This window comes from Phalangium opilio, unplaced genomic scaffold (genome assembly GCF_054372755.1).
Source record: "Phalangium opilio isolate 3A_F unplaced genomic scaffold, DU_Popi_V2 ptg000031l_1, whole genome shotgun sequence".
Lineage (NCBI taxonomy): Eukaryota > Metazoa > Arthropoda > Arachnida > Opiliones > Phalangiidae > Phalangium > Phalangium opilio.
In genome coordinates, this window is record NW_028324158.1 from 13,975,399 (window position 1) to 13,996,951 (window position 21,553).

At 31.6% G+C, this 21,553-nt stretch overlaps 1 protein-coding gene across 1 annotated transcript in view; it reads left to right on the top strand.

The window, feature by feature from the left end:
• LOC149690823 (uncharacterized) overlaps positions 1-21,553 on the top strand; it is a 170,035-nt gene that overhangs the window by 62,901 nt on the left and 85,581 nt on the right. The gene's annotated exons all lie outside the window — the stretch shown is intronic.

Here is a 21,553-nt window from a genome sequence, read left to right on the forward strand (position 1 = left end):
AACTAATGAAAAAAATATTCTAGTTATATAGAGCCTTACACGTGGAATTCTTATTGGTACCGCCATGCTTCATTTGTATATATATCAAACCCGTTTATTGACCTCAACTTAGTCTAAACGTCGCGATATTACTAACTAAAGTCCTCGCTCACATTGTCAACCAAGTTCCATCGTTACCCTAAAAAAAGAGATAAGAAATTCTCGTATCACCTCTTACTAAACAAAACCAATCTTTAATAATAATAATATTAACAACTTCACTAAAAATCGCATTCATCACTTGCTTGCCATTATATAAGAAAGCAAAAAATCCCTTGTATGAAAAGGGAGTGTACGTGGACCACCATCAATTGTTACATGGCTTTCGGAGTAAAATTTCAATCTTTTTTTTTTCTTCTTTTCTCAATTCTTCGGTTCTTCTTCTCAGATACTCTCTTTTTGGGGTGTGTTCGAAACACTTTCCTTAACAAATTTAACACCGCACCAGTTTTTTTATTTCATCTCATATTGTAAAACGTAGTTTAAAACTGATGAGACAATTTCGAATTTTCATAACGATTGCCATGGACAATATTTTCCGCCTTAATTTTAACTTATTTTTGGATTATTTCTCAACGAGTAAAAGAACGAAGATCCATTTTGGGAATTCTCTTTAACTACTTGAAGTAATTACCGATGTCTCTTATGTGCTTGAAATAGATTCGAGCTATTCATGAGTTTTCTGCAAAAGCTAAGCTAAGCTAGGCCTCTATAGAGGAAGTTCCTAAAAAAGCACTTCTCTTGTCTCCGTTATGGACAAGTTAGGACAAGGGTTTAATAATACGTTCTTTTTCTGGGAAAAATTCTTCTTACAAAGGGTCATTATGAAATGATTGTTTTAGAAACTGTTTATTCCGTAATTTTCTACAAGATAAGGATATGTAACTGGCTGCCGCTTCAGCTGTTTTTTACAGGATTATTATAGCTTTTGACTCTTGTTATGTTGTGTAGTTGGGTTTAACAGGTAACGAGGGGTTATATTTAACTATGTTACGCGTTGTTTCATTAATTTTTAATATTTTAAGGAAGTTTTAAATTAAAGGCTTTCTTTAATTAATTAATTTTAAAAACTTGCCGGGTTAATTTTTGACCCGAACTAATTTTGATGTTATTTTTAATTAGGTTTTATTTATTTTTTTGAAAATTTGCCTTATATCAACTCTTAATTTAATTAAAATTAAAGGGGATATGTCATTGGTAAGTTATTCAATGCGTTCTTAAAGGGAGTATGAAATGACTAGACTATATAATTTTTTAATAGTTTTAAAGGTTATTTTGTAACGTCGAAATTCCTAACCAAACTTACCAAAATATTCTCTTAATTTTATTTAAATTTTTTCGAATTTTCCTTAGTTGACGTTGATTTATTGAACTTATTAATGCATTTAACAGAAATAACAGCCTTTCTAATTCGATATTAAGCTCTCTTAAAGGTTGTAATCTAATACATTATGATAAAATCTTAAATTTAACAAGACAGGATAACCTAAACCACACATAGACCTCGTAAGGAAAAAAAATTAAAGTTTCTCTGTGCCAATTAAAGAATTCCATCATACTTAGATTAACTATTAGGGAAGTAAATTTCCGTCTGGCGTTCTAGAACTCTTGGCTCTCGAATCGTGACCAAGTTCATTGTTTTAATTACACGATCATGACGTCATATCACTCTAAAGATTAGTATCTTCCATGTGAACCGATTAATTAATGATTTCGCAAAATATTTCATTACTTAAAAAATGGCAGCTGAAAGGGTATGTCACGATTAATCTTCGATGAGAGAGAGAGCTAGAGAGCGCTGCACGCAAAACGATAATAAATGATTAAAGAATTAAAACTAGGCTTATTCCGATTTCCCCTCTTCAAATAACAATTAAAAATTTTCGGTGATTAATTATAAACGTCGAATTCCGGTTTACTTTTGTGATCTTAAACGTGTTGGAGATTGTTTCATTCAATGATAGAAATAGTAGCGTACAATCAGGGTTAAAGGTTACGGAAATAAACAATGAATTATTGATCGTTATTAAGTGTAAACAAACTTAAGATGTTTTAATTATCTTATATTTATCGCTACGATTTCTTATTGTTGACTGATAACAACTCTTATTCAAATCTACAATAACGTTGAATTGTTTTGAAAATAATGCATCTGGTTCTTTAAGCCTTGGTGACATGCTACGTGAAATTTCGCGCGCTTTATCTAAATTTATGCATGCCACGTGGAATTTCGCGCGCTTTATTTTAAAATTATGCACATCACGTGATAACGTATGGGGGAATGAACTTTTTACCTCGCCATTTAACGCTTTATTTTAATTTGAAATTAATTAATGAAATATTTAATGAACTAATTATAAAATCGCCAAAATTGGAACTATACTTTCTGATTAAAAAATTTACTAGAGGCGCGTCGGTAAAGTTATAAAATCAAACGTAATTTTTTTCTATTTCATTCTTCCCAATTTTTCTTTTTCTTTTATGCCGAATTTATTGATTTTAAAGGGCTTAATTAGCACTAAAAAGCACGCGGAGACGCCGGGGCCTTAATTAAAGACTTTCGCAAAGAAAGTTTTGATTTTTATATTGGGGTCATAGAATTGAGGGGAAAAGTCGTGCCACCAAATTAGAACAACCGTTACGTTATAGAAAGAACCAACTTGCCGAATTAACCACCACACCGCCATCAAATATAAAAGTTCCAAATAAATTCGAGCAAATTTTATGACCAGGAAAATATTGGGACCAAAATGAAGTCTTTATAAAATTGATACAGATTCATGGGGTCGAAATCTTAAGTTACTATCAGGATTTTGGGAATTAAAGGCAACGTTGGTCTTAACGTTTAATTTATTTTTATTTTGCAAGTAAATTTTATTTGTTAATCAAAAAAAAAAAAAAATAGATGCTACTCTGCAATCTTGAAAGGGGTGTAGTTTAGCATAGAGGAAACCCTGTTTCCTACGGTAATATTTCCCCATTTGAAGGCTGTGTTCTAGTGTATATAAATTTAATTTTTAAATCAGTTTAGGCTTAGTTTTTAAAATTATTTATTATTACTTAAAAATAATTCAACCGTGGCATTAAATTTCATATTAGGGTTAGCATTTTAATAATTCGATACGAGATATGAAGGAAAAGCAAATATAATTTTAAATTTAGATTACGCTGTTTGTTTAATATTTTTGATTGAAGGGGGTAAAACAATCTACTAGAAATTTATCCAATTAACATACTTTTAGTTTGTCTTTTAAACATACGTTTAAATCACCTCTATTACGTATGCGATAATTATATACGGATAAATATTAATTTAGAGTGTTTAGTTTGTTTTGGTAATTTTTACATCGTGACCTTAAACTTCTGCGTACATAATTAAAATACCTCAGGAAGATAATACAAGTTTTAATTTTCGAATCTACCGAAAATAATTAGGGTTGTCTTTAACAATATAGGAAGGTTAATCTTATCTGTACAATGCATGGAGCCCAGTTTTTCCATAATTCCTATGACAATTAAAAATTTTAGGTTTTATCCTATAATGACCTACGCTTTCAGTAATTGTCCTATAAAATCCATTCTTTTATCCTATATTAAAATTATCGGCTAATTAAATATCCTATAAAACCCTATATTGACCTACAAGTTCATTAAATATCCTATAAAATCACATGTTGATCTACAAGTTAATTAAATATCCTATAAAACCCTATATTGACCTACAAGTTCATTAAATATCCTATAAAATCACATGTTGATCTACAAGTTAATTAAATATCCTGTAAAATCCTATTTATTGACATGTAAGTTCATGAGGTATCCTATAATTTTTAAATGAAGATATCCACAAAGGATATGCATATGACAGCTGATTTTAAATCAAATCCATTTAAATGCATCTCTAAACCCTAGATCTGATCGAAACACGATATAATTGCTATCATACTGGGTTCACCATTCAAGGGCGCACCTTTATTTCAAGGGTTTCAAAGCTATTGTTACTATTCTTAACGGTGGATCATTCGATTCGTGGGTCTATGAAGACTTGTTTTTGAATTGCGGGACACAGTCTCTGGGTGCTTTTCTATCGGACGCATATTGCGTCTTGTCACTTCGTGTGTCTGGCGGTCGTATTTACCGACCACTGCGACCGCTTTTCGTTCTTCGTTAGTTCGAAGACGATTAGTCGGTTCTACGGTGACCGTTTTCTCGCCAACCGGAAGTTAGTCTTCTGGAAATCGAGATCGGTTTAAGATGCGTATTCGTTTTGTTCGTCGGCGAGTCGAAATCTCAAAGTTGTTCTTCGCCGACTGAGGCTGAGGCGTTGGGCGACTGAGAGAGACTAGACGCGCGGTACGTTCGATTCCTGAACCAAGGACCAGAGTCACTTCCGTTGAATTTCACGGAAGTACGTCTCGTGGTCCGGGCCATTCGGGCGATTTCGGTTCTCTACCTTAATCGTTCGACGTGGTTGGGTTTTAAAAACTGGCCTAAGGTGTTCCGAAGACGAACGACTAGTTCCTTTCTAGGAATTTTAATGCGTTAGGAGGAACACACGCCTGCCAGGTCAAAAGGTAAATTGTCGACTTCATGTCAGACGTAAATAAGAGGAAAAGAAATCAACAGAGACAAGTCCAGCCAGCACCCAAGCGCCCGTCCCAATTGGGTTTGGGAGTGCTATTTGGTGTTTAGGAGTAGCGCCACCTAAGGTTAGACTAAGTGACAGTCATCCTGAATGAATGGGACAAGACCCATGTAGTTCCTTTGGTTTTCGGCGGAAGCAAAACTCCAAAGTCTGAATACGACCACGAATTCAATAGCGAAACCGTGTTGGAAAGTTCAAAGTGCGATGAAACCGTTTAGACGTAAACTGGTTTGGTCCTCGATGGTGATTATCGGAGTCATTCAGTCGGACGTCAGTTGCTACGGTAAAGATTTATTTAAATGGGTTTGATATTGTGAATTGGTGATATTTTTCGTTCAAAGATAGACCACGTGACACTTTGGCTTATTTTTCGCGAGGATAATTGGTCCCTAACTATAGGTTTTTACGGAATAGACTAATTAGCTGTTGGGCCTCAACTCATTTTCCTCTAAGCGTTTATAAGTTATTGACTGGGCTCCCTGGTGTACGTGTAGTCACATTCTACAGGGTACAAAGGTTTTTATGTGAAGTTTTAGCTAGCCGTACGCGTATCGCATTCGGAAAGTGGATGCTCATCTTCTATTTCTACGGATTATAAGGCGCTCATTGCTATTTTCGGCGAAAAGGAACCCGTACCTACGTTGAAGCTAACACTATCTGCGTAAGGGCACAAGATTAGACACAAAAGGAAATGTCCATGGCAGAGCGGATGCATTCAAGTCACCCCTGTTACATTAAAGACAGAAGTTAAAACATCACCTCGAAAGGCAAGAATGGATTATTTGAATCGCAACCGCCATTACAGAGGAAGCCGATACAAGTTCAACAAGGACCGAGAAGACACAAGGCACCATGAGAGAGTACATTAAAACCTGTTCGAAGGGTCTCTTATCTAGGAACAACAACCCTGACAGTAGTTGGCTGACTTCAACATCGATTCACATGTCACGTTAATTATGAACAAGTCACGTGGAACTTATTTAAAACAAAGTACTCTCGCAACAAGATACTGCCTTTCCACGCGGTAAAAGACTAAAACATGAAACGATGATGACACCAAAAATGCGAAGGGAGATAAAAGAATCAAAACAAACAAAACAGGATTTGCTTCATTCCTGGTCTGACATATCCGAGAATCTGAATTTCTCTCCTGCTGGAACTCAATAAATGGTTTGTGTGGTGGCAAAGAGGTATTTGTTCCACTTGGTAAATTTCCTACCACCATCGTTTTATCAAAGGATTTTACTGTTCATACTCCAAAATTGACTTAAGGTTTTTATTTTATTTACTCCCTCGTTATGGAATGGTTCGAATGAAAGCGTCTATTATGTTTAGTCGCCTGTGACTTGAATCCCATAATGCCCATACCTTCTGTAAAATATATATCCGAAATTTAATGATGTATTTTTATATCAAAATTCACCAAGAGATAGTAAATTTTATTTGTTATCATGACCTATTATTTTTATAACCAAATTTGGTATTGTTGTTTAAAGATTTTTGTGTATTAATATTTGAGTCCATTTGGTGTAACTTCAATTACTTTTAATGATTAAGGACTTAATTGAAGTAACTTCCTAGACCCTGGGAAGCTTGAGTGTATGTTGGAAAGAGAGATTACAATACGTTCAATTAAAATATTACCATTTGAAAGTATAGGTTATGGGTAGCCAATAAAAATTCAGATAGAGACGGCAATTTTTAAAACCATTAAACGCTTGTATCGCGTTAAAAATTTAAAACATATCTTCAATATTATAGTATTTATTTTAAAATATTTAAATTATAACATTAAACCCTTAATATGTGAATATATATTTCAAGCTCATATAAACAATTGAAGAGGTGCTTAAAAATGCTAATTTTGTTTATGTGTTTATTTATTTATATAGTTTAAGTGACCCGTAAATAAAGCAAGGAACGTATAATTATTTTGAAATGTTAATATTTTAAATTAAATCATGCGTTTCGTAGGATTATTTAAAATTTTATTCAAATATGAATATTTTCATAGATATAAGAAACATTTCAAGATCAAGATATTTTTTTTTTTTTTAAATTTCAAAATTTAGCACACAAGTTGAAAGCGATAAGTTTTATTCAAGGCCGTGGGGAATTTATATAAAATCAGATCATTCTTATCTGACTGAAAGGTGCCAATTATGAATTTGGAGTTTGGGATGATTATATAGTTGCATCATAAGGATATGCAGATATTCTTTTAAGTATTTTTTTTTCTCTTTGGTAAGGGTTTGGATTTTTTCACCTCAATAGGATTCTAGTTAATTTTCAGCTCAGTTAGGTTTCGCTTCAAGCTTGGTTAACTTATTTTTTTTTAAATCGAACAAGGTGTTAATTATAGGTTTAATATTCAGATCATCAAAGATAGATTAATTAGACTCGCAGCTGTAATTAAAGGAAACAAATGTTTCAAAAAATAATTTGGGAAATTTTCGGTTTGCGATTAAACAGCGAAAGCACGTGGTAGACGCAAGTTTTCGCGCGATACTCTAGCACGTGCTAGCCTTTGCTTTTCCTTTCTCATGACGTAGTAGACTCAACTTTTCTCGCGGTAGTCTCACGCGCTATCCTTTCTCGTGACGTAGTAAACGCAACTTTTCCCGCGATACTCTCGCACGCGCTTGCCTTTCCTTTTCCTTTCTCGTGACGTAGTAAACGCAACTTTTCCCGCCAAAACAGTGCCAACAATTAATTTCTCTTATACTAAACCTAAATTATTATTAGTATTAAGTTTAAGACCAACTTAGGCTTCGTAAATAGCAGAAATTAATGATTTTTTGTCCAGAATGGAACTCATTAACTTCTGATAATGATTAGACAAGTATTAATGACGGTTATCCCACCAAAATATGGATAGAAATTTAGAAAATATATGTATATTTATGAAGGATATCGTTGTATTTGGGTCGCGTCTGATATAACCATTTTTTTGCGCACGAATTCATAGTGTGATCATTCTGCCCAAATACTCGGTTGATATAATAATATACTGGTTAGTGATTATTCAAGCATCCACCTGTCTATAATATCTCAACGGATATCCCATTCCCTGCTCTTATACGTACCTATGTAGTCTTACTTGAAAATTTTAGGCGGAAAAATACGTATGGGAAAAAATTTACAGGTAAAATAAAAAGTATGCGGGCTATTGTTTCGATAAATGTTTTGGTTCTCGCGGCAACGTATAGTATACGCATGGTAGCGTAGTTGGGTTACAAACTTGTACGTTTGGATTATGATTAAGTGTCTGTAACCGTGTATTTTTAGACGTATTATATTCAGGGTTAACTTAAAAGCTATATGGATGTGTTATTGTAGCGTGTATTGTACTTTCACAAGTCTGTGGACGAAATATTTTTTGATTTGGTTTGGTTTTGAATATTTTATGAAATTTTGGGAAAGTTTTATTCAGCCCTTACGTTAATTACTGTAATTTTTTTTTGGAATTTGATTTCCAATTTTTTTATTTTGTTATAATTAATTTGAATATATCACTTAATTTCCTCGTACAAGTATCCAGGTAGCGAGGACTTTAAAGACAATTTTAAAGATGAAAAGCAAGATATTGAAATGTAATTTTTTTTGCGTTGGAGAATATGCAATGATCTTAGTGGAATACTTTTATACATATCAACAATTCTATTTTTTCAAAGGACTGAATTCCATATTAGAGTACCCCCGGTTTAGCATCATGACTCATGTTAGAAATATTCACTACCGCCGCCCTTACAACAAATTTAAATTAATTATTTTCCCACGGGTTTTTTTCTTCTCTTATTTAAAATAAATAACCTGTTCACCAAAATTCATATCTTCCAATTATAAGAAACTTCATGTATGGTCCACGCATGACACTTAGGCCAGGAATAAATACAGCTACTAGGAATTGTGACCAAGTTATTTTCATTCAAAGTATCTAGACGGAATTTATAGGAAGAGATGACGAATTTCAACCGGTAAATTAATAGTCTATCTCGCTGCGCATTGAACCTTGCCTAGGAAGTCACGTTGCTAACAACCAATGAAATCTTAATTAGAAAGACGTCAGAGTCAAGCCCAACCCACATAACTCAAGTAGAAATTGGCAACGGAAGATATAGGGGCGCGCAATAATTCCCATTCGCTGTATTTATTCCTTCTGTCCTTTCAAACGAAGAACTCATCTTCTAACCTAGATTATGCATTTTTTTCTTCAAAAACTGCCCCTCGCGTCTATGATCAAGTTTAGGCGTAGGCGGAATTATACTACGGAAAAAACGACAGATATACCCGCGGGAATTCTTTTTTTTTACCAAATTTCTACCCGACAGCGGCTTTAACTTTGAAAATAAATTTTGAATGGACAGATATAATACCATACTACTGTTTTTAGTGAATTCTAAATTCCTCAACAGAATTTAGGACAAAATGGGTGATTATTATTATACTTGGTGACGGTATTTATCTGGACAAATATACCCCCTTTTTTTCTTCTAAACTTGAAAAGACTTTGGTTTACATAATGTCATTGAGGATTATATTTTTATTTAAGTTTTTACTCCCAAAACCTTATTCTTTTCTTGGAAGAAACACCGTCGTGGAAGAGACTTTCGCCGAATACCTGTTAATGGTATTTTCTGTCAATTCTCTTATTTTCTTGTTAAGAAGGAATTTAAGTACAGTTAGTTTACCTTTTAAGTAACGTACATTACTTACTAAGGTGCTAAATAGATATAAATCTGTACGACAAACTTGGTTAACACCCTTGAAACTATTACTAGGTCTACGACATTACTAAGAGTTCGTTCCCAAAATGTTGTTTATGGTATGAGATGAAGTTCATATCTTAAAGTAGATACCTAACCTTTACCTTTTACGGTTTAAATTATATTCTGTTTGAACTATAATTCGTTATCTGCTTAATTAACTTAATAAATTGCTGGTAACTTTGTTTTAAACAGGCAAATAAAATAAATCAACCCCATTCTTTTGAAACCATATATCATGTTTGTCCCCAAGCAACAACATTTTAAGATTCAAACCCTTCGGTTATTTCAACTTCAGGCTATGAACTTCTAATCAGTATCGTGATAGGAAATCTTCAAAATGTTAAGCCTATTTACGGTATGTTAAAACATGTTTTTAGTTTATGTAAAGAGAAAAATTCCATAATACCAAAGTTTGTGGTTTAGGAATTCTGTGTATTTTTCAATTGAACTACAGTAGGCAGACACTACGTAGAGTCTCGTGTATTTTCTTATGGGCTCACTGGGTCAACGTTTCAAGAGAATCTTCTCCTTCTTCCAGATTTGCTGTCTTGTGTTTTATAAAAAGGTAAGGCGGATTCCCCGCTTACCTGCCTCGAGCTACGTTCACTCTGAAAACGAGATTTCAGTAGAAAAAAAAAAGATTTCTTACACATTGAATAAATATTTTAGCCATACTCAACAAGGTGTACCGTGGTAGCATAAGGAGAGAAATAATGTCCTTATGGTGGTAGTTATAGTTAACGTTGTTTTTAGCTATATCAGAAGGGGATAATGGAAGAGTGACACTCTGTATCCTCTTAATGCTTCAGTTATGTAACATGATTCTTCCCAAGCGAGGGCACCCTTTTGGTTTGCTCTCCTGATCATCAAACTAAAGATGGGCATCGCACCGTACTGGTTTGAGGCAACTATTTATAGAGTGTGGGATTTGGTTTATAACTCCAAATGTTTTGATGTTGCGAAGAATCATGTTACCTCCGCTTTGTGGTACACTTCTCTCAAAGCTATCGTGACGTTGCATGACGTAGTACTGCAATATAATAATGACAGGTGGTTCAACTATACAGTTTTTTTACGTGTAGTGAACGTTCAAAGGCATTTAACACAAGTTTAGTCGTTTCTTATATATAATAAAGTGTCCAAGGGTTAATGAAACTGACAGACGATATTCCCAAATGCAATATCTATCCATATTTAATCCACACATTGAAATTGAGTTCATTCAAAGCTCATGGGCATTGCAATAAGACCGGGATCTTGAAGTTTTTTTACGTTAGGTATAAAAAATAACATAGATACCATAAAAAATCTTTGATAGGTATGTTTCACCTAAGGCTATCTAAAATTTAACGGATTCACTAGATAAAGTAGCTCATAAACCCTTGAAATCAAAGGATATAGTCTGGAAATTTTTTTCTTCTATTTTTTTTAAAAAAAATTATCTAAAACCATAATTAACAAGCAGGATTTCGCGTCATACTTAAGGAATTTATGTTCCTTTTAAGTGAAATTATAATTTTTTAAGTTAATAATGGAATACGATACTTCAAAAAGACTTTCCATTGTAAACAAACATTTTTTTTTGAACAAAAGAGAAAAAATGTTTGAACTAATTTAGGTAACATCATTTTTGAAATGTCTTTCTTTGGTTTCTAAGTAATTGTAGGTTAATTGGACTGTATACTTCTGTCGGGGGGATTTTTAGGAAGTGAAATTATTTAGACTAAAGTTCTTTTATTTACAATTTCTTAGGAATTACGCTTGTAGGCCTAGTTAAAAAATATCTGAGTTCGTTGTTGTTTTTGCATAATTACAACGAACGAAAATTAACTTTAAAAATAGGTTAGAGAATGGAATTTTTTTTTGGTCGTGTTTTCTTTTAAACTTAGTCTAGAAAGGGTCAAATTTTAATTGAAAATGTCGGATCTGTGTTTCAAAAAACTACCCCAAGATAAGTTAACGCATGAATGCCTTTTAAAAATTAACATTTTTTAACATTTTTTAAAAAATTTGAAGTTAGAATTTCAGCTCGAGAAATTGTCTTTTGTTTATTGTTTATGCTACCTATATATCACTATTTGTTTTTATTATAAACAACATTACATATTCATACGCGCTACGTTTCCAGACGCTAACTAAAACACGAGTAAATTAATATATTAAAATTTGATCTTGAATATTTTTATTTATTCTAATTAAATATAGAATAATTATAATTATGACCTAAATATTTCAAAAACAAAACTTCACTGACATCGGTATATAATTAATAGTACTCAAAAAATACTTTAAAAATTACTATTTTTTCTTTCTTATTAATTCTTAATTGGGTATTTAAAACCTGTCATTAATGAAATATCGCTAAATACTTCTTGAGAACAAGATATCACGATTTTCTTTAAATCGTGATCTCGCAGTTAAAACAAATATTTTTTAATTGATTCCTTACAATTATAGACAAGCTTAGAAAAAATATTTTTCACCCTCAATTAAAAAAACTAATAAACCTTTAACAAAATAAAAAAAAATAATAAAAAAACATTATTTCCAAGAATTAAACTTATAATTACAAGATCGAGTTTTAACGCCCAAATTTAGTAATTCATCACAATCAAAAATTTAATATACCAATAACCTTATTTTTGATAGTCTCTATTTTATCCCCTGGATTACAGAGAAACTTTAAAAATAAAAATTTGAAGAAATTCTTCCCCTTTAATGATGTTTTTTCTTGTAATATTTATTACAATGGATCTCTCTTATTATTGGATAAGAAATTATTCTTCAATATTCGATTCGTTTCGATTCGATCTCAATATCAAGTTATAGTGACTTATTTGAGATGCGGGAAACACACTAAGAGAGAGTGCGATAACCTTTAAAAACATAAGTTTAATATTAATGTTTAATACTGAATTCCTCAGGGTGTCGATATAATGATACGTTAATCTCAATTTCTCATCGTGAATCTTCAGGGCTTTATTTTTTATATTTCATTTTTAAATTTTGAACATTGTGATTAGTAGCCTGAAGGTCCGATAGAAAAGGGAATCGTGTTTGATTTTGGTTTTTTAGATTTTTTTATTTGAAGGTTTTTAAGGACTGTTTATTTTTGCGTTTAGAAAGATGGATTGTCTACCTGTAAGAATGTAATATAGCGTAGTATAAAATCAAAGGGGTCAATTGGTCAGCTCAGGGGTAATCGAAAAATCGTCTGCTAGTTCTACAAGATTGTTAACGAATCTCGCACTCAATTCCTCATAACATCTCTTAATTAATTAAAAATTGTAGATTAATTTCAATATCATATTTTGTATGCATGTAATAAGAATTTGTAGTATGGGAAATTCAAATAGCACGCTTCCTCTGGTCCAAAAATCGCTTTATAAATTTCTTGGACCAGTTTTAAGTTCATTAAAGGGGTTACTGGTTCTTGGGACCAGTTTATTAATTGCAAATTCATAGGAAAGCTAAGGGGGACCATTCCTAAGGACTAGTTCATTATTTTACCCGCTAAGAGGTGTCACTGCTCCCAAGAAATAGTTTAAAAAATTATTCATATTTCTCAGACTGTAAAAAGAGTTTAATGTTAATTACAATCAAGTTCAAGTGCAAGCCTAATTACAATCGATTAATATAAACATCCTTAAAACATAACTGACCTACACTGCCATTTTATAATTCCCCCGTTACGTATGGTACATTTTTCTTCCCACACCCAAAAATAAGGGTCCTACATCATAGCATTAAATATATATATTTAAAACAATTACTCATTTCGCCCTCTACAATATCTGAGCTCTCTTCTCTTGGAGATTACAACAATTTATACTTAAATCGCTCATGGTTCTCCGTCCCTAGACCGTAATTAGAGTAATCCGTCACTGGAGTACATAGACCCAATTTCACTCCCCAGAAAAAAACAGATTTCGTTAGCAGCTTCTTGGCGCGCAGTTAAAGAAGACTACCCTAGAAGTTATGTTTCTTCTTGAACACGTGGCCAGCTGCCAATGCCACACCTATAGAATGTATAAAACGCTTTCCGTTTTCATAAGCTGTACAGGGTGTTTTCCAAAAATGGGGGGTTATTACAGGACCGAAGTACATGGGGATGGTTCAATTTTTAGTCATTTTTGAATCATTAGTCAACTTGATTTGAGTAGACAGAAGTTGAATCGCCAAATTATAAAAAATTTATCACTGACCACCTTTTTCTGACTCAACTCTTTGACCCATCTAGTTGAGTCAAAAGTTGTATCGTCTGGAAAGACCTTTACTATGACAGATTTGTCCCCCACAAGTGACTAACTAAATATTTCTGTGCTGCCACCGTTTTTGGAAGAACACCCTGTATTTTTCGTTAATAGTGAAGGCTCATCCTCAATTTTATGAAAAATATTTTTGGTGTTTAATTTTTTTTATTTATTAATATGAAGCGTATTTAGGCCAATGGCTAGCTTTATTTTACTACCAGTATTATTAACGTATCTCCCCACCGCTATGCTATGCCCGTTTATATTTATTTTAATCAAAATATTTGTAATTAATTTTACATAATATTTATTATTTATTGCCCAAATATTTTTATTTTATTTTATTTAATGAAAGCGTTGTTGTTCTATCTGAATGTATTTATCGTTATGAATTTGAAACAATGTAGGTTATGTTATAGTTTTATTGCAAACAAGTGATTTTATTTATTGATTTAGTTTAAATCCATAAAAATATTACTACATTTTTAGATTGTGTTGTCCAAGTACCTTTTTCTTTGTTAAATACAGCCTGAGTATAAAATATCACGTGGTGTATGTGGTAGGCCAATAATAGGCGTGAATTACGGTACACGTTGAATAATCGGGACTTCATATTCAAACGAAAAAATCTAGCCCGTGTTGGTGAACAATTTCACGTGAATAATTGGTATTTTTATAAAAATTTCCCTTAAATATTATGGAAAATAAATAAAAACATTTTCATAATTGCTCAATTATTCGCAAAAAAAAACCCGTAAAATACCCGTGAAATTGCACCAATTCCCTGGTACCAAACAATAATATCTCAATACCATTTACTTTAAAAATTACCATGCCAGGTAAAGGACCTTTTTTACATTTTTAGCGACGTTATCTAATTTATAAATTATAAGTACTTCTAGACAAATTTTTTTCCTTCATATAATTTTTATATGAGAAGATTTATTTATTCTCGATGAGTACTTAAAAGTCCTTGTAAATTTTTTTTATTTCTTGTGCCTTGGAGGGTTACTTAATAGGGTCATAATACCAACGGTGTGTCCAAATGATACATTTTAAACTACATTTTACTGTAAAAAAAGTGTTTTTAACTTTTTAAGGAAAAATCCGTACCTTTTTACGAAAGGATTTTAAAAAGATTCTAGTTCATCTAAGATTATATATTTAATTTTCTAATCAAACTAGTACGCTATTGAATGCGATTTAAAGGTCGTGAAACTTTAATTTAACCAAAATTGCAGGTGATATTTAATTTTGAAATATTTAATTTAAAAATTATATTTAACAATTTAATTGTTTAAGTCAAAATTAATATTTTTATTTAAGTTAGTTTTTAAGGCTAAGTTTATAGGTAATGTTTCTATTTTTTTGGGGAATATGACGTAATTTTAAGGTAGGGAGATGATTGGTCGACCGAAGAAAGTATAGGACCAGTGATAAGCATAAAAAAATACAACGTAATTCAACCATTCACGTTTTCTTCTCAATCTCAAGATTTATAAAATACATGATTTTAATATTAGAGACTATAATTTTATTTCTAAATTATCCTAAATTTTATTTATTCTTTTAGAAGTTTAAGTTGAATAAATATTGGGTCATCTTTGATCTAATTTAGTTTTTATAGTAAAAAATAAAATTCATAAGAATCGTGAAATAGGAATATTATATACTGTGTAGTATCTTAATTATGATTTTATTTTCATCTCCCAACGTGTAAGAATGAAATCCTATCCTCACGATTTTGTTATAATAAAAACTTGTATTATATAAATGGACTCCCATTCAAACTGAGAGATGAGATGAGAGAAGAAAATTGATGTTGAATAACATTAAATTTAGGATATACTTATTATCGAAATCTTCTATGATCGCTCGTGTTCTATGAAAACATGAGTTTCATTTTGTGTATCTTTCTTACAAAATGTAACCCGAAAAAAATACATACAAAGAAAATTGTAACGTGTTTTTATAAATTTCCTGAAATGTGGATTTTAGGTTTCTTTTTTTAGTTTGAAAGATGGGGTAACGTTTTTTTTCTTAATCGTTTTGATATTTAATCTATTTTAGAGGGTTGTAAATAGACGTAAATGTATTAATGCTAGATGTGTTTTATAGTATCTGAGCGCCTTGGCTTGTTCTAAAATTTACCCGGTTTGTAGATAGTAATTTTTAGCTATAGGCAAGTTATTTGAAGAATTTGAGCACTCTCTCAGCTCGTTAGTGAAACTTAATGTCTGTCAAATCAAACATGGGGGAGATTTCTTTCCGCCATTTTCCAAGATGGCGATAAATTTAAGAAATATATGTTAATAAGAAAATGATATTTAAGAGCTAGTAACGTACCAGCTAAACCATAGTTCAATCTTTCAATTTAAATCCTTAATCTGTTTAACATAGATATATTTTAAAGAGAGTTAAACATTACTTCACTTTACTAACTTCTAAATTCAAATACACATATTCCATTACCATATTATGATCCCTGGGTCCATTGCACCCAATGATTGAAACGGAAAAAAATAAAATACATCACACAATTTGATATTGTACATTCACGACTGGGGTTTTTTATTTATTATTCGGAATAATTTCCATATAAATTTCCCAAAACTGAATTAAGACGTTATTCTCGATTTATTCTGTCAAAATATTCTTTCTTCTTTTGTTGAAGATTTAATCGTAATTTTCTTGTTCAACGCTTGAGCGACCTTAATACTTGTCTGTCTATTATAAAACCGAATTGTGTTTTTAAATAGGTATAGAAAGTAACGATATTGGTTTGGAAACTTTGTATTCTTTGTAATCATTCACTGGAATTGATGAGGAAAAAATAAGGTTTTGATTTGCGGTTTCGAGAATCAAATTTTTGAATTTTCGATTTTTGCCAGATTTGATTGATTTACTTAGTGCTTGAATGATTTTTGACCTTGTCTGCATGGTCTATATGACCAACTTATCATGTGCAACTCTTTCTTGGTCTAATTTTGTGAAATATTTCAGATATTTAATTTTTTTTTTAAATAGTTGTGTGCTAGCTAATTTGTCAGTCCAATAATATTTACTAAATATGTTTGACTATTTTAAACCGAGATAGTTAAGTTTAGCTAATTCTAGGGGATTGAAAAATACCTATGGTGTGCGCTAAAGGGGTTGGAGAAGTTTCCAACCTTTAACCCCGTGTTTTAATCGTAGTATATCAAGGTCATTCTAATTTTATTTCAATTATCACTGTTTAAAATGTGAAGAAAATTTTCCCAAATTACTTAATTCTTTGTTGTGGTCCTTTTGAATGAAAAACTCTTAAAGGTTTGTCACAACCAGGCGTTTTTACTATAGTAGAAACCTAAGCCTTGGTATAAAGAGAAAGTTAAATATGAAATACAATAACGAAAACCCAATCCACCGAAAATAAAATAGAAACTTTAAAAAAAATTAAACACGGTGCGATGCCTCGCTCGTTTCTCTGTCATAACGAGTTTATCTGGTTGATTTTCCGATCTAGATACTGACCCCAAATCATGAAAAACACACAAAAAAAAACTGTTCCTCTTATGAGGAAAAAATCATCTTTAGTTGGACCTCTTCTTCATATATATATATCTAAAGATAAACAACACGCGTCAAACAACCACAACGCATGTTGGGGGTCCAATATAAATAAAAGTTGTATTTTAGACAACACTGAAATAAATTTTAAAATAAATTTCTAATTTCCCCTGGAGGTTTTATAATCAATGATGTACACACAAACCACATATTTACCGAAGAAGAATTAACGTAGGTAGTTTGTGTGTTCATTTAGTTCATGGAATAAAGAGGAAATTTGTTATAACAATTTAAGGTGTTGTTTAGAATTGTTCAGATTCAAAAACGGTCAATGTTTGACCCTTGAGTAGTTTAAAATAAAATCTGTGCTATCCTGTCATTTTCAGTTAAGTAAAAACCATGTGGGACGTTGATTGATACACTGTTTAAACGTCTGTGAAGAGGCGTCATATTATTTTTAATGAATTCCATAACTTATTGACATTTAATTTTAAAAATTATTTCTGGTTCTCCTGATTAAGTGATGAGTGTTTCAAAGATGATCATGACGTCATCTGGGAAACAGCGCCAGGTTCTTTTTTCACCGAATTAAATCCCTTTGCCCTTCTGTCTAAAGATAATTTATTCCCGGTTCTCTCAAAAAAAGTTGAAGTAAATTCAAATGTCAAACTTAGAAACAAACTTTTAATTTAAATATTTTGATGTGCAGTTAACCTATTCAGGTTTCGCATCGCAAACACCTTTAAAAGTTAACTTCCTATTTAAATTCTATTCACGTAATTATACTTGTTGTTTCTCTGTATAGTTGATAATATCACGTGGGGCGTGAGAAAGCGCGGGTAAACAAAATCGCTTTCGCGCCAAATTGAAAGTTGTAACGTAGGTCGGTGTAGATTCATATATATTTATAGGTGATTTAGTTACATTTTGGGCGATCTCTAGTCTTAGTAACCCAGATTGTAACTATACAATCCTAATTTGAAATCTCCGCACCGCGGAGATCTGAGAGGTTATCGCTCTTATATTTTTCCCCCCATCATCTCATAAGGAAAATACGTTAAGATCGGTTATAATTTCCGTTATATTGGATTACGATCTTAATACAGGTGTAGTTTCCACTTCGTTGTTTTCTAACTTGAAACGAACTAACACCGATTTTTAATAAAAGGAAATGTGATCTTGATAGGCAGTCATTCGCTCGCTGGACAAAATCTTTATGGGCTATCATAGTTCTTATCGTTATTTTCGTCGGGGGCCCCATTTATCCCTAGTAATGGTTTTAAATTAGGGTGGTGGTTACCTATAGCTGTAGTTTTTTTTTGGTGGGTGATGTTTTAGACTAATTTTACACGCATGCGTGCTGCATTTAAATGCCGGGTGGTCAATAATGTTTGACCTATAAAAACTTTCGATGACTTTGTTCTTTTCGTGTTAAGCCTAATAACGATTTAGAAAGTTTTAAAGGAAATAGGCCTAGGAACAATTACGTCATTGCGCGCGAAAAGTTTTTGGCGGGAAATGAATATTGCACGTGCTGTTAAAATTTCAGTTTTCAAATTAGGCTTAAGTTAGGATGGCGGGAAATTAATATGGCACGTGCTTTTTAAAATTAGGCTTAACAAGCTTAATCTGGTGTTATTTTTGAAGAAATAGGCTTAGTAATAGTTGCGTCATTGCACGCGAAAGTTGGGTCGGGTCTTGCACGAGACGAATTTTAATTTAATTTTTTTTTCAAATTAGACTTAACATTAATCTTCTATATTGAAAAGCCCCCCCCCTAAAATATTAAAAATAGTTTTAAACTAGATCAAAATTTTTTAAAGAACTCTTTCCGTAGAGACTAAATCTTCCAAGTTTTCAATTGAAACCTTATACGGTTGCCATCATCAAAACTAGTTTTTAAGAAATAAGATGAAATCAGTAAACGTGGATGGCCCAGCTATTATATCCCGGGGCTTGCTTGCTTGCTAGCTAGTGAATTTTGGAAAATTAGAAAATTGGAGTGATGTCTCTAACATTAAGGAAGTTTTAGCTTATCACGATAGTAAATTATTTTGCTTAAAATTGTTTCGTATTATTAAAAACATCCTAACAAAAACAACATTATTTATTTATCTATTTAATGTGCCGAAGTATTCTTAAACACGCTTGTTTTTCTGTATTTTAAGATAAATACATGTTTTTTAACATTGCAACGCTTGTTATCGTGAATTTACAATAGTTCAATATGTATTGAATTCGGTATTTAGGTATGGGACGTTTGGATAACAGGTATTTCTTTTAATGGAGTTTTAAAAACGTTGTTTACAAGATCGTAAATATCTTAAACAGAAGTGTTTTATTAACATTGTACTCTGAGGGCTTAAATTAGCACGTGTTGTTTATAACAAAACAACACTAAAATTAATTCACTATATTGAAATAATTATTCTATTGTTTTGAAATTCAGCGAAACGTTACATCGAAGCTTTGTTTATAAAGTCGCTTTTAATTAATATGTTAAATAATGTTTATTAAAAGAATCTACAACCTTAATTCAAAGTTAAGGGACATTAAAGGACACGTGGAACATCGTTTGTTAAGCCTAATTATCAAGAATTACTTCCCTCCCTGTTCATACGACGATAAATGAAATTTTTAAAGGCTTTCACTATCACTTCACTTTGAAGTTTCTAATTTTGGATTACGAAATTAATTGTTGTACAGAAGTGATATTTTTAATTATGATTTCTGGGTTAAAACTTACGCGCTGTTTTTCCTGCTACACCCATCCATCGCTTGGCTTCTGTTAAAGTAATAAAAAAAACTTTCCCATTGTTTTATAAAAAAAAAAACAATCTTAATCGAGAAGTTAAAAAAATCCTTCACGTTTTTAAAATTAATATAAAGTATAAAATTATTTTTACCCCGACATATATTTTTATAACTTAACTGCAGTTAGTAATTAATATTAAATATTAATTACGTATTCGGTTTAACAACAACAACACTTTTAAAAGATTTAGAAACTCCTTAAATCTTAAATTTTAATTTTAAATTTTTTTAAATTTACGCTTTTTGATGATTTATTTAGCGACCTTTCATCCGAATTATGATATAATTTTCGCACCTTTTAATACATTTTTAAGTCTAAGATTTTACTAAGTAACAAAGCTAAAGTGTAGGCACAACCCCACTTTTATCTCTATTACAATCTTATGTTGAAAAATAAGGTACTTAAAATTCGTCTCACGTATTTTCTCAGTTCAATATTTCACACTATTCATTTTCTTTCTCTCTCTCTCATAGAAAATTCATTTAAAATTTGATAGACTATTTTCAGTTAAATTCTAAATGGGGTTTTGAAGGGTTTCTTTCCTTTTAGCAAGGATTTTCACATAATCTTAATTCGTAAGATTAATTCTCTCACCATATCGGAGTGCAATGATTGTGTTGTATTTCGGGATTCTCAAAGGGGATAAACCGATCGAACAGAGTTATTTTTAAAGTGTATCAAATGTCACGTATTAAAACCGAAAGGTTACGTACCTATACTTTAAGGTATACCTTATTTACGTTTCAAATGAAAAGAGATAATTTATCTTTTAGTAAAAGTCTACATTTAGAAGTGAACAATATCGTATAGTCTTTGCCCTTACACACTTAAATGGTTTATGGTGCAATGTTTCTAAAATTTATTTGCCCTTCAATGTAAATAAATCATGTAAATTCTAATATCAAAAATATTTTAACAACCTTATCTGCTCTAACCATAACCTTTTCTTGACCCTGAACTTAACTATCTGTTGTCTTAACCTCAAATATAAGTTATAAACAGTTAGTGCAATATTAAATTTCGGAACAAGTACAATTAACCTTAATTAGAAGACTGTAATGCCCCTGAAATTCTAGTTAACCAGCAAAACATCAAATTATAGATAAGATAAAGTTCGATAGTTCGAAATATTAGAAGATAATTTAAATTAAATTGAAAGTTACTCGGTGGATTAGATTTGATATCGTTATAGGGATGTATTTTATAGTTTAATTCAATTTATAAACTTCTAGTGGTTTTAATAAAGCGTCTTCAAAGATTTGGCAGTTTTTATTTTTTTCTTCTGAATCTAACGGGTCGTTCAGGTTGACTTGATTTTTCTCAAAATATTTCTAACAAAATATTTTTTTTTTAAATTAAAGCCAAAAAAAAATGTATTTATAGCAACCTCACCCTCTACATGTGGTTGCTGGTAGAGTCCGCAATTTAAACACCCCAATTATTATTAACTATTGTTCAGGGAAAAATTGAGAAACAAAACTTT